The sequence below is a fragment of the Bos taurus genome, chromosome 17, assembly GCF_002263795.3.
Source record: "Bos taurus isolate L1 Dominette 01449 registration number 42190680 breed Hereford chromosome 17, ARS-UCD2.0, whole genome shotgun sequence".
Classification (NCBI taxonomy): domain Eukaryota; kingdom Metazoa; phylum Chordata; class Mammalia; order Artiodactyla; family Bovidae; genus Bos; species Bos taurus.
Genome location: NC_037344.1, coordinates 64,861,850 through 64,884,533, shown reverse-complemented (window position 1 = coordinate 64,884,533; position 22,684 = coordinate 64,861,850). Strand labels below are relative to the sequence as shown.

Here is a 22,684-nt window from a genome sequence, read left to right as displayed (position 1 = left end):
TTGGAAACAGCGAACCTGAAAGAACAACACTCAGACAGTCTCTGCAAGGACTGACAACTTTATTTTGTAGTTGAGCCTTTTTATAGGAGCCAGGAACAAAGAGCTTAGAGCATAAGGCAAGCAGAGCACGTACAAGGCTAAGATATAATCAGTAAAAGATACTTCAAGGACCAGCGTGTTCTTAACGACCCATGTGTTATCCATGACCCATTTTTCTCAAGCAACGTCTTAAATGTTTAATCGCTAAATTTTGGCGAAATTTTGGCGCTGAGCATAGCCAAAGGCAGGGAATGTTTTTCAGCTATCAGTACACAATGCCTGGGTACTTCTGGCCCTTCGCCATTTCTCCAAGGACCTTCTCCTTCAAGGCTATTTTGCACTGCATCTCCCAACACTCCCTTGCTGCTGTTAATATTCTTTGTGTTTAGCCTTTGTTAGTTTGATTAGTATGTGTTTTGGCATGTTTCTCCTTGGTTTTATCCTGTATAGGACTCTATGTGCCTCTTGGACTTGATTAATTTCCTTTTCCATGTTGGGGAAATTTTCCAACTATCATCTCTTCAAAAATTTTCTCATACCCTTTCTTTTTCTTTTCTTCTTCTGGGACCCCTATTATTCTAATGTTGGTGCATTTGATATTGTCCCAGAGGTCTCTGAGACAGTTCTTTTCATTCTTTTTACGTTATTCTGCTCTTCAGAAGTTATTTCCACCATTTTATCTTCCAGCTCACTGATTCGTTCTTCTGCTTAGTTCTCACTGATTTGATGTTCTGATACTGAATCCTTCTAGAGTATTTTTAATTTCAGTAATAGTGTTGTTTGTCTCTGCATGTTTATTCTTTAATTCTTCTAAGTCTTTGTTAATTGATTCTTACATTTTCTTCATTTTGCTTTCAAGATTTTTGATCATCTTTACTATCATTATTCTGAATTCTTTTTCAGGTAGTTTGCTTGTTTCCTCTTCATTTATTTTGACTTCTCTGTTTCTAGTTTGTTCCTTCATTTGTCTTACTTTTTCATTTTTTTTTAACTTATTGCATTTGAAGTCTACTTTTCCCAGGCTTCCAGGTTGAATTCTTTCTTCCTTTTGGTTTCTGCCCTCTTAGGTTGGTCCAGTGGTTTGTGTGAGCTTCTTATAGGGTGAGATTTGTACTGAGCTTTTGTTTGTTTGCATGTTTGTTTTTCCTCTGATGGGCAAGGCTGAGTGAGGTGGTAGTCCTGTCTGCTGATGATTGGGTTTGTATTTTCATTTCCTTTGTTGTTTAGATGAGGCGTCCTGCACGGGGTGCTCTTGGTGGTTGGGTGATGCAGGGTCTTGTATTACAATGGTTTCCTTTGTGTGAGTTCTATTTGATACCCACTAGGGCTAGTTCTCTGGTAGTCTAGGGTCTTGGAGTCAGTGCTCCCACACCAAAGGCTCAGGGCTTGATCTCTGAGGCTCATTTCTTCTCTTTAGGCTGATGAATTCCTTTGGAAAACTTCAAGGGCAGAATCTTTGAGGGTGCCTGGTGAGTATCAGTCAAGCCTCTGTGGATATGAGACATGGTAGACTATCTGTGTGTGCAGTTTACTCTGTCTTCTAATTCAACTGTCCACAGCCCTTTTCAGTGTCTTTTCTGCATCTCACATTTCACTTGAACCTATTTGTGTCATTTTAATGAACTTAATTTTCTTTTGGCTGTGCTTGGCCTTTCTCTAGTTCCAGCGAGTGGGGGCTACTTTCGAGTTGGGGTGCTTGGGCTTCTCACTGTCGTGACTTCTCACATTGCAGAGCACAGGCTCTAGGGTATGTGGGCTTCAGTAGTTGTGGTCGGTCCATGGCCTTTTGTTGCCCCACGGCATATGGAATCTTCCTGAAGCAGCGATGGAACTCATATCCCCTACATTGGCAGGTAGATTCTTAACCACTGGACCACCAGAGAAGTCCTGTGTCATACTTTAGATTCCACATAACAATGATAGGGTCTTCATCTTCCTCTGACTTCACTTAGCACGACAATCTCTAGGTCCATCTGTGTTGCTACAAATGGCATTATTTCATCCTTTTTAATGGGTGAGTAGTATTCCATTGTATATATGTACCATATCTTCTTTATCCATTCATCTGGTGATGGACATTTATGTTATCTCCATGTCTTGGCTATTGTGAACAGTGCCACAATGAACACTGGGGTACATGCACCTTTTTGAATTATAGTTTTGTCCAAACATATGCCCAGGAGTGGGATTGCAGGATCATATGGCAGCTCTATTTTAGTTTTTTCTGGGGAACCTCCAAATTGTCTTCCACAGTGGTTGCATCAATTTACATTCCCACCAACAATATGAGTGTTCCCTTTTCTCCACACCCTTTCCAGCATTTATTTGTAGACTTTTTAATAATGGCCATTCTGACCACTGTATGGTGATACCTCATTGTAGTTTTGGTTTGCATTTCTCTGAAAATTATCGATGTTGAGTATCTTTTCATAGACCTGTTGGCCATATATATGTCATCTTTGGTTGGACACAGCTTTGTGACTACAGCAACATTTAGATCTTCTGCCCATTTGTAGATTGGGTTTTTTGTTTTCTTGTTATTGAGTTGCATGAGCTGTTTGTATATTTTGGAAATTAAGTCCTGGTCGTTGCATCATTTGCACATATTTTCTTCCAGTCCCTAGGTTGTCTTTTCATTTTGTTTATGGTTTCCTTTGCTGTATAAAAATTTGTTTGATTAGGCCACATTTGTTTGTTTTTGCTTTTATTTCTATTGCCTTGGGAAACTGACCTAGGAAAATATTGGTATGGTTTATATGATAATGAACTTTTTAAATCTTTAAAAAGTCATCAGAGTGAAGTTAAAATGAAAGTCTTTTTTTTAGCCCACTATTGCACTGGCTAAAGATTAAGCATGAAATATTTATATACAAACACATATATATGTCTAATGTTATATTTATATTATACTTATACATGTATATATATTTATATATAATGTACTGATTAGATATACACTATCTTCCCTGGTGGCTCAGCTGGTAAAGAACCTGCCTGCCAATGCAGGAGATCTAAGAGTTGAGGGTTTGATTACTGGGTTGGGAAGATCCCCTGGAGTAGGAAATGGCTACCTACTCTGGTATTCCTGCCTGGAGAATTCCACGGACAGAGGAGCCTGGTGGGGTACAGTCCATGGGGTCACAAAGAGCTGGACATGACTGAGCAACTAACACTATACATGTATATGCAACAGTGAAGTGGAATATCTACAATTTAAAAAAATTTTTATTTTGGCTGCCCTGGCTTTTTGTTGCTGCATGTGGGCTTTCTCAGGTTGTGGCGAGCTGGGGCTACTCTAGTTCTGGTGCACAGGCTTCTCACTGCGGTGGCTTCTGTTGTCCCAGAGCAGGGGCTCTAAAGCGCGCAGGCTTCAGTAGTTGTGCCCTGGGCTCCGTGGTTCCAGCTCGCAGGCTTTAGAGCACAGACTCAGGAGTTGCTGTGCACAGGCCTAGTTGCCCCAAGGCATGTGGAACCTCCCAGGAGTAGGGGTTGAACCTGTGTCCCCCGCATTGAGAGGTGGATTCTTAACCCTTGGGTCACCAGAAAGTCCCTAAATTTCATTTTGTCGACAATATAAACCTCTTCCTCAACGTCAAAGTGACATCAACAAACACTGGCTGGAAGCAATACATGGCGAGCTTGGACACACTCCAAAAAAGAAGCTCCCAAAAATATTTTTGAAAATAATAGTTTTAAAAATGTAACACAATTTGGAAATTTTCTTAAATAACATAAAAGTAACATGTACATAAGGAATACTCTGGCTGTCCAGTGGTTAGGACTCCATGCTTTCACTATTGAGGGCCTGGGTTCAGTCCCTGGTCAGGGAACAAAGACCCCACAAGCCATGTGGCACAGCCAAATAATAGTAATAATTTGTATATAATTTGAAAAGACAAGGTCAATTTGGGCTACTGGTAAAAGTGAATTTTAAGTGATGTTGCCATCGATATTTCCATCATTGACAAAATTAAAGTAGTAAGCAAAATCTGAAAGCTTGGTACACCTGATGCCTGAGGCTCTGACCTGCTGCTACACAGCCTACCCATTGCTTAGCTAGCTCCTGGTACCCTTCAGATGGGGCCTGGCAGTGCCTCACCCTCAGCCTCTCATCAACCCTCCACTGGGTGCTGCAGTTCAGTTCAGTTGCTCAGTCGTGTCCAACTCTTTGCAACCCCATGGACTGCAGCATGCAGGGCCTCCCTGTCCATCCCCAACTCCCGGAGTTTACTCAAACTCATCTCCATTGAATCGGTGATGCCATCCAACCACCTGATCCTCTGTTGTCTCCTTCTCCTCCCACCTTCAATCTTTCCCAGCAAAAGGGTCTTTTCAAATGAATCAGCTCTTGGCATCAGGTGGCCAAAGTATTGGAGTTTCAGCTTTAGCATCAGTCCTTCCAGTGAATATTCAGGATTGATTTCCTTTAGGATGAACTGATTGGATGTCCTTGCAGTCCAAGGGATTCTCAAGAGTCTTCTCCAACACCACAGTTCAAAAGCATCAATTTTTCGGCACTCAGCTTTCTTTACAGCCCACTCTCATATCCATACATGACTACTGGAAAAACCATAGCCTTGACTAGACTTTTGTTGGCAAAGTAATGTCTCTGCTTTTCAATATGCTGTCTAGGTTGGTCGTAACTTTTTTTCCAAGGAGCAAGTGTCTTTTAATTTCATGGCTGCAGTCACCATCTGCAGTGATTTTAGAGCCAAAAAAAAAAAAAGTCTGCACTCTTTCCACTGTTTCCCCATCTATTTGCCATGAAGTGATGGGACCGGATGCCATGATCTTAGTTTTCTGAATGTTGGGCTTTAAGCCAGCTTTTTCACTCTCCTCTTTCACTTTAAAACTAAAGTTTAAAAGTTCTTAAAAATTTTCACTTTAAAAACTAAAGAGGCTCTTTAGTTCTTCTTCGCTTTCTGCCCTAAGGGTGGTGTTATCTGCATATCTGAGGTTATTGATATTTCTCCCAGCAATCTTGATTCTAGCTTGTGCTTCATCCAGCCCAACATTTCTCATGATGTACTGCAGAGCGGTGGGCATTCACCCACAGTTCCCACCTATCCTGGGCCGATTCTCTGAAGGTTCCACCCTGTGCTTCCCCACCAGAGTCGGCGTCTCCTTGGTCACGCGGCTGCCTTTCCACACGCCTCCGCTGGGGACTGTGCTCTCCCAGTGTCTTGCTTATTTAGGACGGACCATACGTGGTTTCACTGCAGGGACAGGAAAACTGTCGGGCCTAACCGGTCATCGCTCTAAGAACTCAGCCCCTTGCCTTCTGTTACTTTCCCCTAAACCGTGACTGTCTTCATCCTGGCCCCAGCACCCAGCCATCCCCCACCACGCATGATGCTCAACACAGCTGTTGAGAGCGCTGCGAGCAAATATGTACATCTTTACACGGGTCACGGAATATTGTCCTCGAGCCACCTAGTGGACATACTGTGCATTTGCCCATTACCCTGGTTATCAAGGTCCTGCCGCTGCTAAGCCGCTTCTGTCGTGTCTGACTCTGTGCGACCCCAGAGACGGAAGGCCACCAGATTCCCCCGTCCCTGGGATTCTCCAGGCAAGAACACTGGAGTGGGTTGCCATTTCCTTCTCCAATGCATGAAAGTGAAAAGTGAAAGGGAAGTCTCTCAGTCGTGTCCGACTCTTTGCGACCCCATGGACTGCAGCCTACCAGGCTCCTCCGTCCGTGGGATTTTTCAGGCAAGAGTACTGGAGTGGGGTGCCATTGCCTTCTCCATCAAGGTCCTAGTATTCCCTACAAGTTACACTAACAGGATTAATTAATGGCCTATGGTGGCTGAGACGGTAAAGCATCTGTCTACAATGCGGGAGACCCAGGAAGATCCCCTGGAGAAGGAAATGGCAATCCACTCCAGTACTATTGCCTGGAAAATCCCATGGACAGAGGAGCCTGGTAGGCTACAGTCCATGGGGTCACAAAGAGACATGACTGAGCGACTTATGTTGTTTCCACTCCTCCAATGGCATCCACATACCCTCCCTTCAGCCCAGAGATGAGCCTGTTTGGCTGACAAAACTCCACGAAAACTCAAAGCCCAGCTCAACGGTTGCTTCCATAACATAAACTTGTCCTTATGTCGAGATAAATTATTTCCACTATCTTCTGTTTTTCCACAGGATATTGAACCCCTGCCTCACAGAACATGGGGCACACTTTCTAGAGATGTGTCTTTTTCAATTTTTCTTAGATAATACAGGAAGGCTGGGCTCTATCTTTACAATGATCAAAGAATCCTGCAAAAAGCAAACAGTGATTATAGATGAAATACAATTTCTGCATGTAGCCCCCTCCCTCAGCCTATAAAAGATTTGCCCACTGGTTGCCTTTGGACAGGGGTCCACCCTCCCCGCCCCCCATTCCCTGGTTGCCAGTATCCCAAATGAAGCAAACTTTCCACCAACCTGTCCTCTAGTGATGAGCAGCCAGACCCTACTTTTGGTTACCCTATGACCTGTCAGGACCATGCAGAGAATTGTCTGATTTGTTTACAGACATGGAAAACAAAAGCCTGGAGTCAGGCTCTAGATTAACTACTGCACTCTGAGTAGCAAAATGTGGAAACAAAGTGTTTGAGTATTACTAACACAGAGTCTTAATTATCTTGAGTGCTGGGGACTTGGGATCAGCGGAGGCAGTGCCCTTAGCTGGACACGGGGAAGATGGAGCAGAACATGAAAGCCCACAGGACCCAGAGACTCAGCACCCAGGGAAACCAAGGGACAGGTGAGGGGATATCCCTCATTAGTACTTTGAGGCTCAGGCAGATACTTGGGAGGGAGTCCTGGGTGCTGTTAAGGGCACCTTTTATACCTTCCGTGCTGAGGACACCAGCACATGCCCATTAGCTTCCTAGCTTCTCTGCCAGCCTTGAAAACTTCCTCTTCTAAATATCCTTGTGACACTTTGTCACATTTTTTTCCCCTTCTCCACTAGATGCTGCTCTATACCCACCTGATACAATAGTCATTTCTGATCCCTTAAGGTCCTGTGCAGACAGAGAAGTGATGTCGTCCTGATTTTCTAGAAGGGACCAGAACATTTACCAGGGCTTGTGGACATCATGCTGACAGTATTAACTCCAAAGTTATACCTTGTCGCACATTCAGGATGTGCCAGACTCTCTTCACGGATTAGCTACTTAACCCCACCCTACCCCCTGCCCAAGACCCTGCAATGTAAGTTCCCATCCTACATACCAGGAAATTGAGTCTCAGAGAGATGATGTGACCTGCTGAGAGTCACAGAGCAGGGACTGGGCAGGCTGTGGTTTAATGAAGTTTTTGTCCAAGTCCAGGTGCCAGAGACGGAGTATTGTCTGTCATCCAAAGGAGTTGGTATTTATTGAGCTCTTACTGTGTGCTAGCACCATGTGGGGCTTAGAGAATACAGAAGTGAATCAGACAGACCCATTCAATGGGCAGTTTGTCCTGTGTCCACTCCCCACGGAAGCTGAGGGCAGTGCCCATGTGTCCACAGTGCCCAGCACAGAGCTTGGCACAAAGTATGACCTCAGTTAATGTTGGCTGAATAAATGAACACACTGCTGCAGTCTCTACAACAGGCACTTAAAGATGTTGTCGTTCAGCTGCTAAGTTGTGTCCAACTCTTTGCAACCCCATGGACTGCAGCATTCCAAGTTTCCCTGTCCTTTATTATCTCCTGGAATTTGACTCAGATTCATGTCCCTTGAGTTGGTGATGACATCCAACCATCTCATCCCCTGCTGCCCACTTCTCCTTCTGCCCTCAACCTTTCCCAGCATCAGGATCTTTTCCAGTGAGTCAGCTCTTTGCATCAGGTGGCCAAAGTATTGGAGCTTCAGCATCAGTCCTTCCAATGAATATTTAGTGTTGATTTCTTTTAGGATTTCTTTTAAGACTGCTTTGATCTCCTTGCAGTCTGAGGGGCTCTCAGGAGTCTTCTCTAGCACTGCAATTCAAAAGTATTGATTCTTTGGTGCTCAGCCTTCTTTCTGGTCCAACTCTCACATCTGTACACCTCATTCTTGGAAATGAAAACAAAAATAAATTTGACGATACTTTTCAATAAAGAGATACTGGCTCATTTTTCCATATGGAAATATTTAACTGGACCTCAAAATCAGACCCAAAAATCAGTTCCAGATTTATTGTGGATCTACTTATGTAAGGTAGAACATACACTTGTAGAATAAAACCTAAGAGAATGTTTTCATAACTTCGGGAGTAGGCAAAGACTGTATAACTAGGATAAAATTGTGCTCACCATGTAAGGGAAAATTGACTATTTTAACATGAAGAACTTCCATTTAACAATTTTGTTTGTTCATTTACCAAATTATGTCTGCCTCTGCAACCTCATGAACTGCAGTACACCAGGCTTCCCTGTCCTTCACTATATCCCAGAGTTTGTTTAAATTCATATCCATTGAGTCAGTGATGCCATCCAACCATCTCCTCTGCTGCCCCCTTCTCCTCAATCTTTCCCAGCATCGGGGTCTTTTCCAATGAGTTGGTTCTTTGCATGAGGTGGCCAAAGTATTGGAGCTTCAGCTTCAACATCAGTTTTTCCAAAGACTGTTCAGGGTTAATTTCCTTTCAGATTAACTGGTTTGATCTCCTTGCAGTCCAAGGGACTCTCAAGAGTCTTCTCCAGCACCACAGTTCAAAAGCATCAGTTCTTCAGCATTCAGCCTTCCTTATGGTCCACCTCTCACATCCATACATGACTACTTGAAAAACCATAGCTTTGACTATACAGACTTTTGTCAGCAAAGTGGTGTCTTTGCTTTTTAATATGCTGTCTAGGTTTGTCATAGCTTTTCTTCCAAGGAGCAAGCATCTTTTAATTTCATGGCTGCAGTCACTGCAGTGATTTTGGAGCCCAAGAAAATAAAATCTGTCACTGTTTTCACCTTGTCCTCCCATCTATTTGCCATGAAGTGATGGCAGCAGATTTTTTGAATGTTGAATTTTAAGCCAACTTTTTCACTCTTCTCTTTCACCCTTATCAAGAGGCTCTTCAGTTGCTATTCACTTTCTGCCATTACAGTGCTATCATCTGCATATCTGAGGTTATTGATATTTAATCTTAATTCCAGCTTGTGATTCATCCAGCCTGGCATTTCCCAGGATGTACTCTGCATAAAAGCTAAATAAGCAGAGTGACAATATACAGCCTTGATGCACTCCTTTCCCAATTTTGAACCAGTCCATTGTTCCATGTGTGGTTCTAACTGTTGCTTCTGGACCAGCATGCAAGTTTCTCAGGAGACAGGTAAGGTGGTCTGGTATTCCCATCTCTTTAAGAATTTTCCATAGTTTGTTATGATCCACACAGCCAAAGGCTTTAGAATAGTAAACAAAGCAGAAGTAGATGTTTTTTCCTGGAATACCCAAGGAAATGGCAACCCACTCCAGTATTCTTGTCTGGAGAATCCCACGGACAAAGGAGCCTGGTGGGCTACAGTCCATGGAGTCGGACATGACTGAGCGACTAACACACAACCACACACACACAGCCAAAGGCTTTAGAATAGTCAACAAAGCACAAGTAGATGTTTTTCTGGAATAACCTTGCTTTTCCTATGATCCAATGGATTATGGCAATTTGATCTCTGGTTCCTCTGCCTTTTCTAAATCCACTTTGTACATCTGGAAGTTCTCGATTCATGTACTGCTGAAGCCCAGCTTGAAGAATTTTGAGCATAATCTTGCTAGCATGTGAAATGAGTGCAACTGTACAGTAATTTGAACGTTCTTTGGCATTGACCGTCTTTGGGATTGGAATGAAAACTGACCTTTCCCAGTCCTGTGACCACTGCTGAGTTTTCCAAATTTGCTGGCATGTTGAGTACAGCATTTTAACAGCATCATCTTTTAAGATTTTAAATAGCTCAGCTAGAATTCCATCACCTCCACTGGCTCTATTCATAGTAAAGCTTGCTAGAGCCCACTTAACTCCACACTCCAGGATGTCTGGCTCTAGGTGAGTGACCACACCATTGTGGTTATCTGGGTCATTAAGAACTTTTTTGTACAGTTTTTCTGTGTGTTCTTGCCACGTCTTCTTAATCTCTTCTGCTTCTGTTAGCTCCTTGCTGTTATTGTCCTTTATTGTGCCCATCTTTGCGTGAAATGTTCCCTCGGATAGACACCATTAAGAGAAAGAAACAGTAAAAATGGAGTGGAAAAGGTTTTCGACAATGCACGTTGCCTACAAAGAATGGTAATAAAAAAAAGACAGAAAAAGTGAGCAAAGAATGTGAACACACATTCTCCAACAGAGTATCCGTGGCTAAAATTCAAATGAAAACGTGCCCTTTTTCAGTGTTGAGTGAAGTACAATTTGACACCCCCATGTGACAGTTCCACACATTCGCCAGAATGTCTAAAGTAAAAGTTGTCATATCTAGTGTTGCTGAGGGTATGGAGGTACTGGAAATTTCCCCAGGGCGGGCAGTTGAGTAAGTTGACACAACTCTCCAGGAAATTACCCACCCCTACCTTGGACTCTGAAGTCTTCCCTCTGTGCATAGTCCCAGCACAGGTGTGTACTTATGTTCACAAATACACACATCTGGAATGTTCACAGCACCACGATCACTGAGAGCCCCACACGTGAAACTGTCTGCATGCCCATTAACAGCAAAATGAGCAAAGGGTGGCATGTTCACACGCTGGTATGCCACACACAAAGAGGAGCGAACCACAACTGCACGGATCGAGGTAGATGAATGTCGCAAAGGAAGCATATCAGACACCAGATTATCTACTGCTTGCCAGATAGTGTGATGAACAAGTTATACACACCGCCTCATCCAGTCTTCAACACAAGACCATGAGTTGCTGTAATTACCCCATTTTACCAACGAGACGACTGAGGCTCAGAGAGCTTGGTCCCTGTCTCCATCCGCTTGTAGCAGACAGTGTATTACTGCTTATATTCCAGTGGGACTGTGGTACAAACAGAATTCTGCTGTTCAAACTTGAATTTCCTCCTGACTGAACACCAGAGATTGTCCATTAAAGTAAATGGTCCCTGATCTTGAATATCTGGGGCTTGAAAATTGGGGGGAAAATGTTTTAGATAGGAAATTTTGCTTATTCATTAAAATTTTTTAATTAAATTATAACTGATTTACAATGTTGTGTTAGTTTCTGGTGTACAGCAAAGGGATTTAGTTTTACATATATATATAAAATATATATTTAATATATATTAATATTAATTATATATTAATATATAATGTATTTTATATATTTGATGTATTATAATTATATAACAATATAATAATATTATTAATATAATATATTAATATTAATTTATATTATATTAAAATATATAATATAGTACTAAGTATTATATTAGTATAATGATTATATAAATTATAAATTATGTGAATTACATATTATTATATGAATAATGATATTATATAATTATTATATAAATTATATATCATATATACATTATATAAATTTTATATTTATATTTATATTATATAATATATCATATATGTATAATTATTTTATATCATATTATATATAATATATAATATATATAATATAATATTATAATATATATATAAATCTAAAATACATAAATATAAATAATAAATATATAAATACATAAAATAATATATTCTATATTTATATATTATTTCATATAATATATAATTATATATACAATGATATATTATATATATAATATATTATATATTATCATATATGATATAATTATATATAATTATATAATATACATTATATATAATATATAACATATATAAAATAATATAATATATAATACATATATAATGTATTATATATTATATAATGTACTATATAATATATAATACATAATAATGCATAATACTATATAATACATATAATATATTATAAATATATATTATATAATGTATTATATATTATATAATATATATGATATATTATAATGTATTATACATTATATAATATACTTTAAATTTTTAAATAATTTTATAATATATAATATGTATATAATTATATTTTTAAGATTATTTTCCCTTACAGGTTATTATAAGATAAACTATGATTATAAGATAAACTATAAAAAACAAGAATTGAGAATTGTTCCCTGTGCTATACAGTAGGTCCTTATTGGTAATCTTTTTTATATATAATAGTGTGTATATGTTAATCCTCTGATGCTGGGAGGGATTGGGGGCAGGAGAAGGGGAGGACAGAGGATGAGATGGCTGGATGGCATCACCGACTCGATGGACGTGAGTTTGAATGAACTGCGGGAGTTGGTGATGGACAGGGAGGCCTGGCGTGCTGCAATTCATGGGGTCACAAAGAGTCGGACATGACTAAGCGACTGAACTGAACTGGAACTCCTAACTTACCCCTTCTCCCTCCTTCCCCTTTGGTAATGAGTTTATTTTCTATGTCTGTGGGTCTGTTTCTATTTTGCCTGTAAGTTAATTTGTATTTTTTTTAAGATGCCATATATAAGCAATATCATAGGATACCTGTCTTTCTCTGGTTTATTTCACTTAATATAATAATCTCTAGGTCCATTGGATAGGACATTTTAAATTTTGCTTATTAAGGACGTGAAAACCCGTCAGAGATCCACCGCTCCATTTCAAAAAAGAAAATGCATCTTAACCCATAAATGTAAGAAGGACATAATTTCAGGAAAATAAATAAATAACCATAGCCTTTCCCAGGCAGGGACAGCTGGTGTTTGTACGCTTGACATTTTTGCTACAGAAACCTTCTGCCGCTGGCTTATAGATCTGAATGTTGTCTCCGATCCTTCCTAGCTGTGTGACCGCGGGCAAGCAGCTTGGCCTCTCTGGGCCTCTCCCCGGGGTCGTTGCGAGGATTAAATGACGTAACCTACGCAGCGCCCTTGGCACACTCCTACCTGGCGGTAGATCGACCGTCGCCGACATTCACGAGACACAACAGCGCCACCTGGTGGCTCTGCCTCCCTCCGCGGACAGACGAGCGGCTTCCGCGGACCAACAAGAGGCACCCGCAGGCAGTGAGCGGGAACCGTGTGTAACCGCCAAGGCTGAGGCGGAAGCCGGGAGAAAAGCCATAGATATTCATGGCATCCCTTAAAGCTCGGGCCTGTCCGTCTGCCTGAGAATAGTTTGTTCCTCGGAAACTACTGTCCAAGCTGTCAGCTCTGGAAGCGGAGAGAAGATGAAATCTCTCTTCCTGATGCCGCCTCCTTTCCCCCGCTGCCCCCCAGTCATGGGGACCAGGAAGAGGGTCTAATTTATTTGAGGTTGGGGGGCCTTAGAGCTGTCACTGGGGTCCGAGCTGTGTGAGGGGGGTCCCTGTCAGTCACAACCCCCTGCTTGCCTCTTGCTTTCCTGGCGAGGTCTGAAGATGGGAAAAGCCTGTGTGTGGCGGTCACGAAACAGGGACCCTGGAAGCTCTGTGTTCTGCCGGGTATAAATAAGAGTCTTGCACAGAGCAAGCCATCCCACCGGAAACAGCCCTCTGTCCTCAGAAGAGACCTGAAAGCCGACTTGAAGACTCTGGAATTTTTACATTCCTTCCCCAGCAGGAGAGATTGATTTTTCTTTCTCGTCTCTGCCTGCAGACTTCCACTCAGCCTGCCAGCCTGGGAAGGAAGCTCGGCAAAGGACAAAGAAGGCTGGCCCTGGGAGAAGGTAGGCTTGCCTTGGAATCCTGGTCCTGACGCTCGCTGGACCGTGTGACCTTGGGCAAGTCACTGTCTCTGAGGATGATTTATCACACCCTCCCTCAGGGATTTGGGGGTGCCAATGCATACCCACAGTCTCGGGTGCCTACAGGGGCCCAGCAGGCATGGTGGACGTGAGAAGTGTAGGGCAGCAGGGAGTGGTGGGGACTGGGGTAAACCAGGAGCCCCAACCACACAGAAGGGTGGCAGCTGCTGGTCAGCGTCATCTGCTCCAGGGCACTCAGGCATTTGATCCAGGCATTCTGGAAAACTTCAAATTTCCAGAATTTTTTTTTTTTTTTTTTTTTCTCGCAAGAGTCTATGGGCTGACTTTGGCATTGTCGGGCTTAGCTGATGGGAGAGAACAGATTTGGTTAGCAGAAGAATATGGTGGAAAGAAAGGCAAGCCCAGTGCTGCCAGTTTTTTCTCCAGTGTTCAAGAGAAACAGAAAATCATCTCTATTTTTCAGTGTTGGTAGTTGAATATTAAAAAACAAAACAATGCCGGGTGTTGGCTGTGTGACCTTGGGCAAGTCTCTTAACCTCCCTGAACTTCTCTTTCTTTAAGAGTAGTGAGAATAAGAATACACCTAGCTCCTGATCTTAGCGATTTACATAAACCACTTCCATGAGCTCTTCCCTCCCTGTGACAAGGGAGCTGTTACTATTATTTCTCATCTTATAGGTGAAGTAGCAGAGGTGTCGAGAAGCTGAGTAACTTGCCCAGACTCCCACAGCTAGTAAGCAACAAGGCTTTAGTGAAAACAAAATAAGGCATGGAAATTGGTCAGTGAGTATTAGCTATTGTTGTGCCACGGTCATTATAATCACTATTATTAATAACAGGAATAGCTCACGGTCAATTCTCAAACTTAATCCAATGCCCACAGTAAGCTGCTAAGACTCTGATTCATCAGACAAGACCAGGGCCAGCTCTGAATCAAGCAGTATGCAATTTTGAAGGTAGCCCTTGGCCATCTTAATAGTTCTTCTCACATAGATATTGGGTCTCACACTGCCAGTGGGTTTTCTGGAATGATAATTAAATTCAGACCCCTGGCGCAGTGGATGGACCCTCATCTCCAAGTGACCAAGCCAATCATGACCAGTAATTTACAGCTTGAGTTGTTCTGAGATCAATACGAATTTGTTCTTCATCGAGTGGGCTGTAAAACACAGGTGACAGGCAGCCCCGAAAGCTGTTGACACGGGAGCAGAGAGCTCGCAGGGCCTGGAGGGGCCCAGGCTGTTGGAGGAGAGACGAGACAGAGGGTGGAGGAGGCTGCCCTCTGTCCAGGTGGCTGTGGTCAGAGCTGACCTGAGTTCCCATTGGGACTGGCTCAGGACATCGTCTTGGTGAGAGAGTAGGTTTTATTGGCAGTGAGGTGTGGCAGAAAGAGAGTAAGTTTTGGAGTGGATGGAAGTGGATGTGTATTTCGATATGCCATCTGCTACCCGTGATTCTTCTTGGGAATTGGATTCTGTTCCCTGATACTTGGTTTTCTTACCAGTCAAATGGGCGATGAACTGAACCCGTTGCACAGATGAAGACAAAATGGGTCTGTGTTTGCAAAGTGTCCCTGTTTTGACTGCAATGCCACACTCTCAGATGGAGTTCTTGAGAGATTGTGGAGTCAGGCAGACCTGGGGTGGAATTCTGCCCATTTCCCCTCCAAGCCGAGTAACCCTGGGGTTACCCGAGTAACCCTCTACTACTCCGAGCCTCAGTTTTTATGTATAGGGATAACAATAGAAGCCCCCGCCCAGGTCGGCTGTCATCATTAAATGAGATAATGCACATAAAGATAAATCAGCACCATGCACAGAATATAGTGTGAGCCCAGCAAGAAAATGGCATGATTTTTGCCCATCTGACTCATTCATCCAAGCTGGCGGCACAGTTAAGAAGGAAGGAGGGGGAATTCTTGTGTGGTCCCGTGGTTAGTATTCGGCACTTTCACTGCCAGGGCCCAGGGTTCAATCCCTAGTTGGGGGACTAAGATCCTACAAGCTCTGTGGTGGAGCCAGGAAAAAAAAGTGGGGGGGGGATGAGAGTGTGTGGAGCTCTCAAATTAACAAAACACTGTGCTAAGGACTTTGTACAAGGAACTGAATCTATGTATAGCTCTTTGGGTACCTTTTTAGTCCTCTTGGTTTTCTCTTGCTCTGCCGGGTGATTGGGAACGGTCTTTGGGAGCTCTCCACGGACTTACCCAGCAGGGGCATCTTGAACAATCTTACAGTTATTTCAAGAATTTTCCCCCTCCCCAGTCCATCAGCCAAATAAGAGGCATTCCCAAGATTACTATAGTTTAGAAGGAGATTTAGAGAACGCTTGAATCTGTGGCCTCCCAATGCCTTTATCAAAACCATGTGTTCCAAGAAATTGCTCACAAGAGGCCCAGCTCTATCCTGTCCTCTTCGAATTTCTTCCTGTCCTGAGACAAGACGTTCCTCCTTCTTGGATGGGGCTGAGCTGGAACACAAGCACAGAAGGAGAGTTTTAGTCAGATTAAAGGGGGTTGTGAAGCTCAGGTTGTCCTCTTAGCTGCTGGGTGACCTTGAGCAGATGACCTCCCCTGATTCCTGAACCAGTAGAGAGAATGTATCAGCACCAGGGTCCAGGGCCACTTCGAGAGTTAAGTGGGATGTATGTTAACGCCCTTGGCACAGAACTTTGCTATTGTTTGTTAAACTGTCATTGTGACTGTGTGTGCGTGTGCTAAGTCGCTTCAGCCGTGTCCGACTCTTGGCAACCCTATGGACTATAGCCCGCCAGGCTCCTCTGTCCAGGGGATTCTCCAAGCAAGAATACTGGAGTGGGTTGCCATGCCCTCCTCCAGGGGATCTTCCCCACCCAGGGATCGAACCTGGGTCTTCTGCAGCTCTTACATTGGCAGGCGAGTTTTTTACGGCTGAGATGCCAAGGAAGCCCATTATTATGACTACACACATCCTAAGTGAGGTCAGGGTAAAGACTGAGACCCTGGAATGGGGCTAGGATGTCACAGAAAGCTCCATTCGATGCTGCAGCACTTGGTCACCCACCCCTGGTGTTGGGAGGGCTATGCACAGTTCTTCTGTCAGGGGGAGGGGATCCCATCTGCTCTTGGAAAAGCAAAATTCTTCTCCTTTCCAGGGAGGTAGGGACTGAGGCATCCCTCAGCCGTTCCAGGGCTCTGAGCTACACTGAGATTTCTCCTAGGATCTGTCTGTTGGTGGTCTGGCGTCATCCACCCATTAAACAGCCATTCAGCGCACTCCATTCTAGAAAAACAAGAATCTGCCAGTCCCTGTGGTATCCTAGGGTTTGTGGATTTTTAAAAATCTAAATATACATTTATGGGCATCAAGCCAATGGTGAACTTGGGCCAGCTTTAATCTTGTAGATGAATGATATATATACTACAAGATGATTGCAGGGGAAAGTAGAGAATGTCTAGGAAGCTACTCAGAAAGGAGAGAAGTTACCATCTGTTTCTATCCAGTTATCACATACCCACCCCCACCCACCCCCAAATTTAGCCACACACTCATTCCTGCATCCACCACCCGCTCCATATCCAACCTAATATCCACCCCATTCTTCATCCACCCATTCCTCTACCCACCCCATCTCCCTTCAAACTCACTGATCCATCCCTCCCATCCATCCATCCATCCACCCATCCCTCCATCCAGACATCCACCAATTGCTCACCCTATCCATCCACTGATCGAACATTTATTAATTGCTCATTGTGTGCCACAACTTGTGTTGTGGACCTAGGACACACATAACTTAAGACATGGCTCCTTTCCCCAAGAACATCTCTGTCCTGTGTGCAAGAGCTATACTTATAAAACAAAACAAGACAAAATAAAACTCAAACCAAGTTTTTAAAAAATAAATATTTATTTACTTGTTTGGCTGCCTTTGTTGCCACGCTGTTGTGTCTCATTGTTGCCTTTTGTTGTGTCACGCAGGCTTCTCTTTAGTTGTGGCGTATAGGCACCAGAGCGCATGGGCTCTGCAGCTTGCAGCATGCAGGCTCTCTAGTTGAGGCACGCAGGCTCAATCAAGTTGCGGCTTGTAGGCTTAGTTGCCCCACAGCATGTGAGATCTTAGTCCCCCAACCAGGGATTGAACCCATGTCCCCTGCACTGGAAGGTGGATTCTTAATCACTGGACTACCAAGGAAGTCCCTCAGCCAAGTTTTAATAAGACACAACATGCAAGATCTTGTAGTGGCTATGCACCTTTGATTTGGTTTTGGGCTCTGCTAGACGGATATCATTGTACCAGCTGCAGCACTTTATTAATCCCTAGTTTCCTCCTCTGCTAAGTGGGAATAGTAATCACATCTACTTCAGAGGATCATGGCGAACACCCAACAAGTTAATGCTATGGAAGTTAGCATGTTGGCAAAGGGTCACAGAGCAAAGAACTGCACATGCCCTCTGGGAACTGAGAGCAGCCCCAGATGACAACCAGGAAGACGATGGGAACCTCAGTCCGACAACCACGAAAAACTGAATTCTGCCAGCAACCCTGCGAGCTCAGAAGTAGACCCTGAGCTCTGGAAAGGAGCCCACTTGACGTCTTGATTGAAGCATTATGGGGCCCTGAGAAGACCCGGCTAAGCCATACCTGGACTACTGACTCATGGAAACTGAAAGATATCGATTGTGTGTGGTTTTAAGCCGCTAAGGCTGAGGAATTTTGTGATGCAGCAATAGATAACTAAGACGTTCAGAAACTTGCCCAAGGCTGCATAGCTCCTCAATGATAGAGCCAGAATTGAGAGCAGGAGAGAACCACTGCATGTATTGAAAGATAACCAGCCAGAGGGCTTAAATTGCAGAAGATTTTCTGACGAGCCCTCAATTGACTGGAAAATCAAATTAATCAGAATTTCTAATTCGCGTGTCTTATGATTAGTCAGGGATTTTCTGGATTTGTAATCAAGTTTTCCGTGCCAGCTGGGGCAGGTGCCTTGGACACCCTGATGATGTTGGAGAAATGAAGCCACTGGAGAGTTGGGAGAAGAAAGTTCTATTTCGTTTTCTGCAAAGGTCTGATTTAGAGCGGCAGAGTGTTTTCTCATTTTGAAAATGTGATGGGGGTTGTGTGTTTCTTGAGGCACTGCCACCTGACTTTATTCCTCCCCATTGGACCCCATGAACTGAAAAATTACATCTCTGGATACCTGGCTTATTCCTTTCAAAGACAGAGAATGGTTCCCCCACCACCAAAATGGCAATAGCTGCTCTCGATCATCCAGACTTTCTCTGAACCAGAGAGAATCCACTTGAAACCTAGGTAGAGGTCCCTAGGTCACCTACAACAGCAAGAATTGCATCACTGTGGCCCTACACAGAGCATACAGAAGGCTCTCAGCAAGTCTTTATTTGGTGAAATAATATTGTGTTAAAGTTAGTGGCAGTTTGAGATTTATGCTGCTGACCCTAAATGATTTTTAAACAATTAAGCAGGGTCGGCCTTTCAAACAAATGTGTTTTTGGAGCAGTAACTACAATTGGCCACGTGCCTCGCATGTACCAGGAACAGCGTTAAGCTAATGAAATCCAATCACTCACTTAATCATCTCAAGAGCCATGCGGACTAGGAGTGTTCACCTCCATCTTTTGGATGGGAAACTATGAAGGCAAATGAGTCTGTAACTTGCCCGAGAAACCCTTATAATTAGGTGATGGAGATCACGGTTTGAGTCCATGTCCACTTGGAAGCAAAGCTCATGCACTTTTGACCAATGACTCCTAAAGATTGGCACAGTCATTCCTTCTGCAAGGATTTAGCAAACACAAGCTTCAGAGATGGAGAAGGGTATGATGTGTAATTAGCTCGAATTAGGCAGTTCCTGCCTTCTAGGGGATGAGCACTTGGAAGAAGAGACAAGATGCAGAGAGAGGCATCGATGCAGTGCTTATATGATCTGGTATCCAGAGCTGTTGAGATCAACAGAAGATAGCAGTCTAATGCTACCAGGAAAAATTTCAGAATAACTCATATTCACTTATTGTAATTCTCCAACACTAGATGAGGACTCATGATCCACAGAAATATCTCTTAAACCTCTTTTTCCATCCCAGCCACACCACACCCCAAACCAGCTTCTCCACTCTTAACTGATGCAGCTGTTTCCCATCTTTTGTCTTTTGCATTAAAATTCCATATCCTGAAGCTCCAAACAGCAATTTGATGGATGCACATACACTGTCCCCAAGGAAATACTTAACATCCGTGTGTGTGCACGCAGACACACACACACACACAGCTTTGCTAATCATTTCAGGGGGTCCACAGACATCCTGAATCTTATCCCAGTTTCTGAGTAAGAGAGCCCACCATTGGTAATCTGAAAACCCATTTGCCAAAAGAAAAGAGATTCTCCTCTTAACTTGTGAATGAGAGAACTTCAAAAATTTACATTAAAATAGGTGCGTGCCCCACCCCCAACTAACCAAACCTCATGCTTGCTGCTTCAGAAGCTCCTGTTCTGCAGTTTCCAGCCTGGATGGAGAGAGAGAGAGTGCTCTGGACTTAGGAGAGGAGAGGACAAAGGCCTTAGCAGCTCTCTAGCTGTTGAAACTCCAGCAGAAAGAGCTCGAGCCAACTCTCTCCTTTTATAGTCTGAATTTGAGTTATTGATCCCTAACGTTTCGGAGAAGGCAATGGCACCCCACTCCAGTACTCTTGCCTGGAAAATCCCATGGATGGAGGAGCCTGGTGGGCTACAGTCCATGGGGTTGCTAAGAGTTGGACACGACTGAGTGACTTCACTTTCACTTTTCACTTTCATGCATTGGAGAAGGAAATGGCAACCCACTCCAGTTTTCTTGCCTGGAGAATCCCAAGGATGGCGGAGCCTGGTGGGCTGCCGTCTGTGGGGTCGCACAGAGTCGGACATGACTGAAGCGACTTAGCAGCAGCAGCAGTAAGCAAGGTGGTTTTAATTCAACCACATGGGATGGTTCTGGAGCCCAGCAGTTCTCAACCACTGCATGGCATCACCACTGGATGGCCATTAGTTATCAGGGATGTTGGAAAATAATCTGAGCCATTAGATTATTGTTATTTCAACTTTGGTGAAATAGCAAAGTTGCCAGATTATTTGCTTAAAAAACAAATGTGAGAACATTTAAGTTTCTTTCTATAAGCATCCTGCTTTCAATGGTTTGCTTTCAAATGCGCTTTCCTGGAGGTGGGGAATGAGTGGGAATGGACAGTGGGAACCATCTGGGGAAATGGAAGGCAAAAGGAGAAGGGGGCGGCAGAGGATGAGATGGCTAGATAGCATCGCAGACTCAGTGGGCATGAATCTGAGCAAACTCTGGGAGATAGTGGAGGACAGAGGAGCCTGATCTGCTGCAGTCCATGGGGTCCTCAAAGAGTCAAACGTCTTAGCAACTGAACCACCTTCTGGGGAATTCAGGACAACACTGGATACTCACAATCTTACCCTTCATGGTTACTGATTTTTAGTGTTTAAAATATAGACATATATTTATGCTAACCCCAAGATTTGCTCTGCTAATCCTAAGATTTTTTTTTATGTCACCATTTTTCTCCTTCTAGAACAATGTTTCCCAAACTTCAGTTCCTTTAACATCACTGTCAAGATTTTTACCCTCTCTTCAGTTATACAATTTTATTTTTTTAAGGATTTGTTCTAACAGTCATCCCTCTATAGCCTTGGCCCTGGCAATCATGGTCACGAAATCATGAGACTGAGTGTTTATTAGTGCATCTTCAAGGTGCACTAATGTAAGTGCACAACTTTAAAATTCACCATACACGTTCCCTCAAAAATTGTTCCCTACCCCCTCACATGGTGCGATTACCACATTTTTGAGGACCCACTGTTGTAATAGGTGCCATCATGAGTTGAAGAGATTAACTTTTATCCATTTTTCCTTTTGTAAATTCCAGTTCTTTTAAAGCCACCCATTAGATGATTACTATGTGCCAGGCACTGGCCTGCCCAGGTGCATTTCATTTAATCCTGGCAACAGAACTTGAGGTTTCTATTGCTATTCCCATTTTACAGATGGAGAAAAAGAGGTTCAGGTCTAAGGGTCGTGCCAAGGTCATACAGCCTGTGACTGCCAGGAGGACAGAGCCAGGCGTCTTATCTCAGGGTAGTGAGAAATTTCCAGCCATATGGAGGTCCTGGGGAGCCTACTTGAGTGCTCGGATATGCGTGTGCTGTGTCAGTCACTCAGTCGTGTCCGACTCTTTGTGACCCCATGGACTGTAGCCTCCCAGGCTCCTCTGTCCATGGGATTCTCCAGACAAGAATACTGGAGTGTGGCTATTCCCTTCTCCAGGAGATCTTCCCAACCCAGGGATCGAGCCTGGGTGTCCTTCATTGCAGGCAGATTCTTTACCATCTGAGCCACCAGGGAAGCCCAAGTACTTGGATACTGGGCTTCTTATTTTAAATTAAAAAAATTTTTTTTAATTTTTAACATTTAAATGATTTATGTTTTTAAATTATAAAATTTTAATTTTAAAATTCATTTTTTATTTTTAAAATTAAAAAAAAATTTTTTAGACTACTGGGTTTCTAAAGTGACTCCATCTCTTCTAAACAGTCAAACTGCAGTGGGGACAATTTGTTTGGGAAGTATGTCACTGTGTTCCAGCAGCCTAGATTCTTTCCAAGAGTTTCTCAAAAATGCAGCAGAATAAATATCAGATTCTTTATTGCCCACCCCATAATAGGAATATAACTTATTACCATCAGAGCACCAGCCTTTCGGCAGCCTCCGTAAATCTGGTGCTCCAATTGACTCCATATGCATTTAGGTAAAACCCAGCCCACGCAGGGGATCAGTGGATGTAATTGGAATATGGAGCGGGGCTTTTGGATTAATCATATTCTGAATATTAACTGTGTATTATGCTGATTTCCTTGTAAATAT

General features: G+C 43.2%; 1 long non-coding RNA gene across 1 annotated transcript in view; it reads left to right on the top strand.

Annotated features, from left to right (window-relative positions):
• The first annotated feature begins 12,957 nt into the window (after positions 1–12,957).
• Positions 12,958–22,684, top strand: part of LOC112442006 (uncharacterized) — an 80,486-nt gene continuing 70,759 nt past the window's right edge. The window contains exon 1 of the long non-coding RNA XR_003029964.2: positions 12,958–13,724. This is a non-coding gene — a long non-coding RNA (uncharacterized lncRNA). The remainder of the gene's footprint in view (positions 13,725–22,684) is intronic.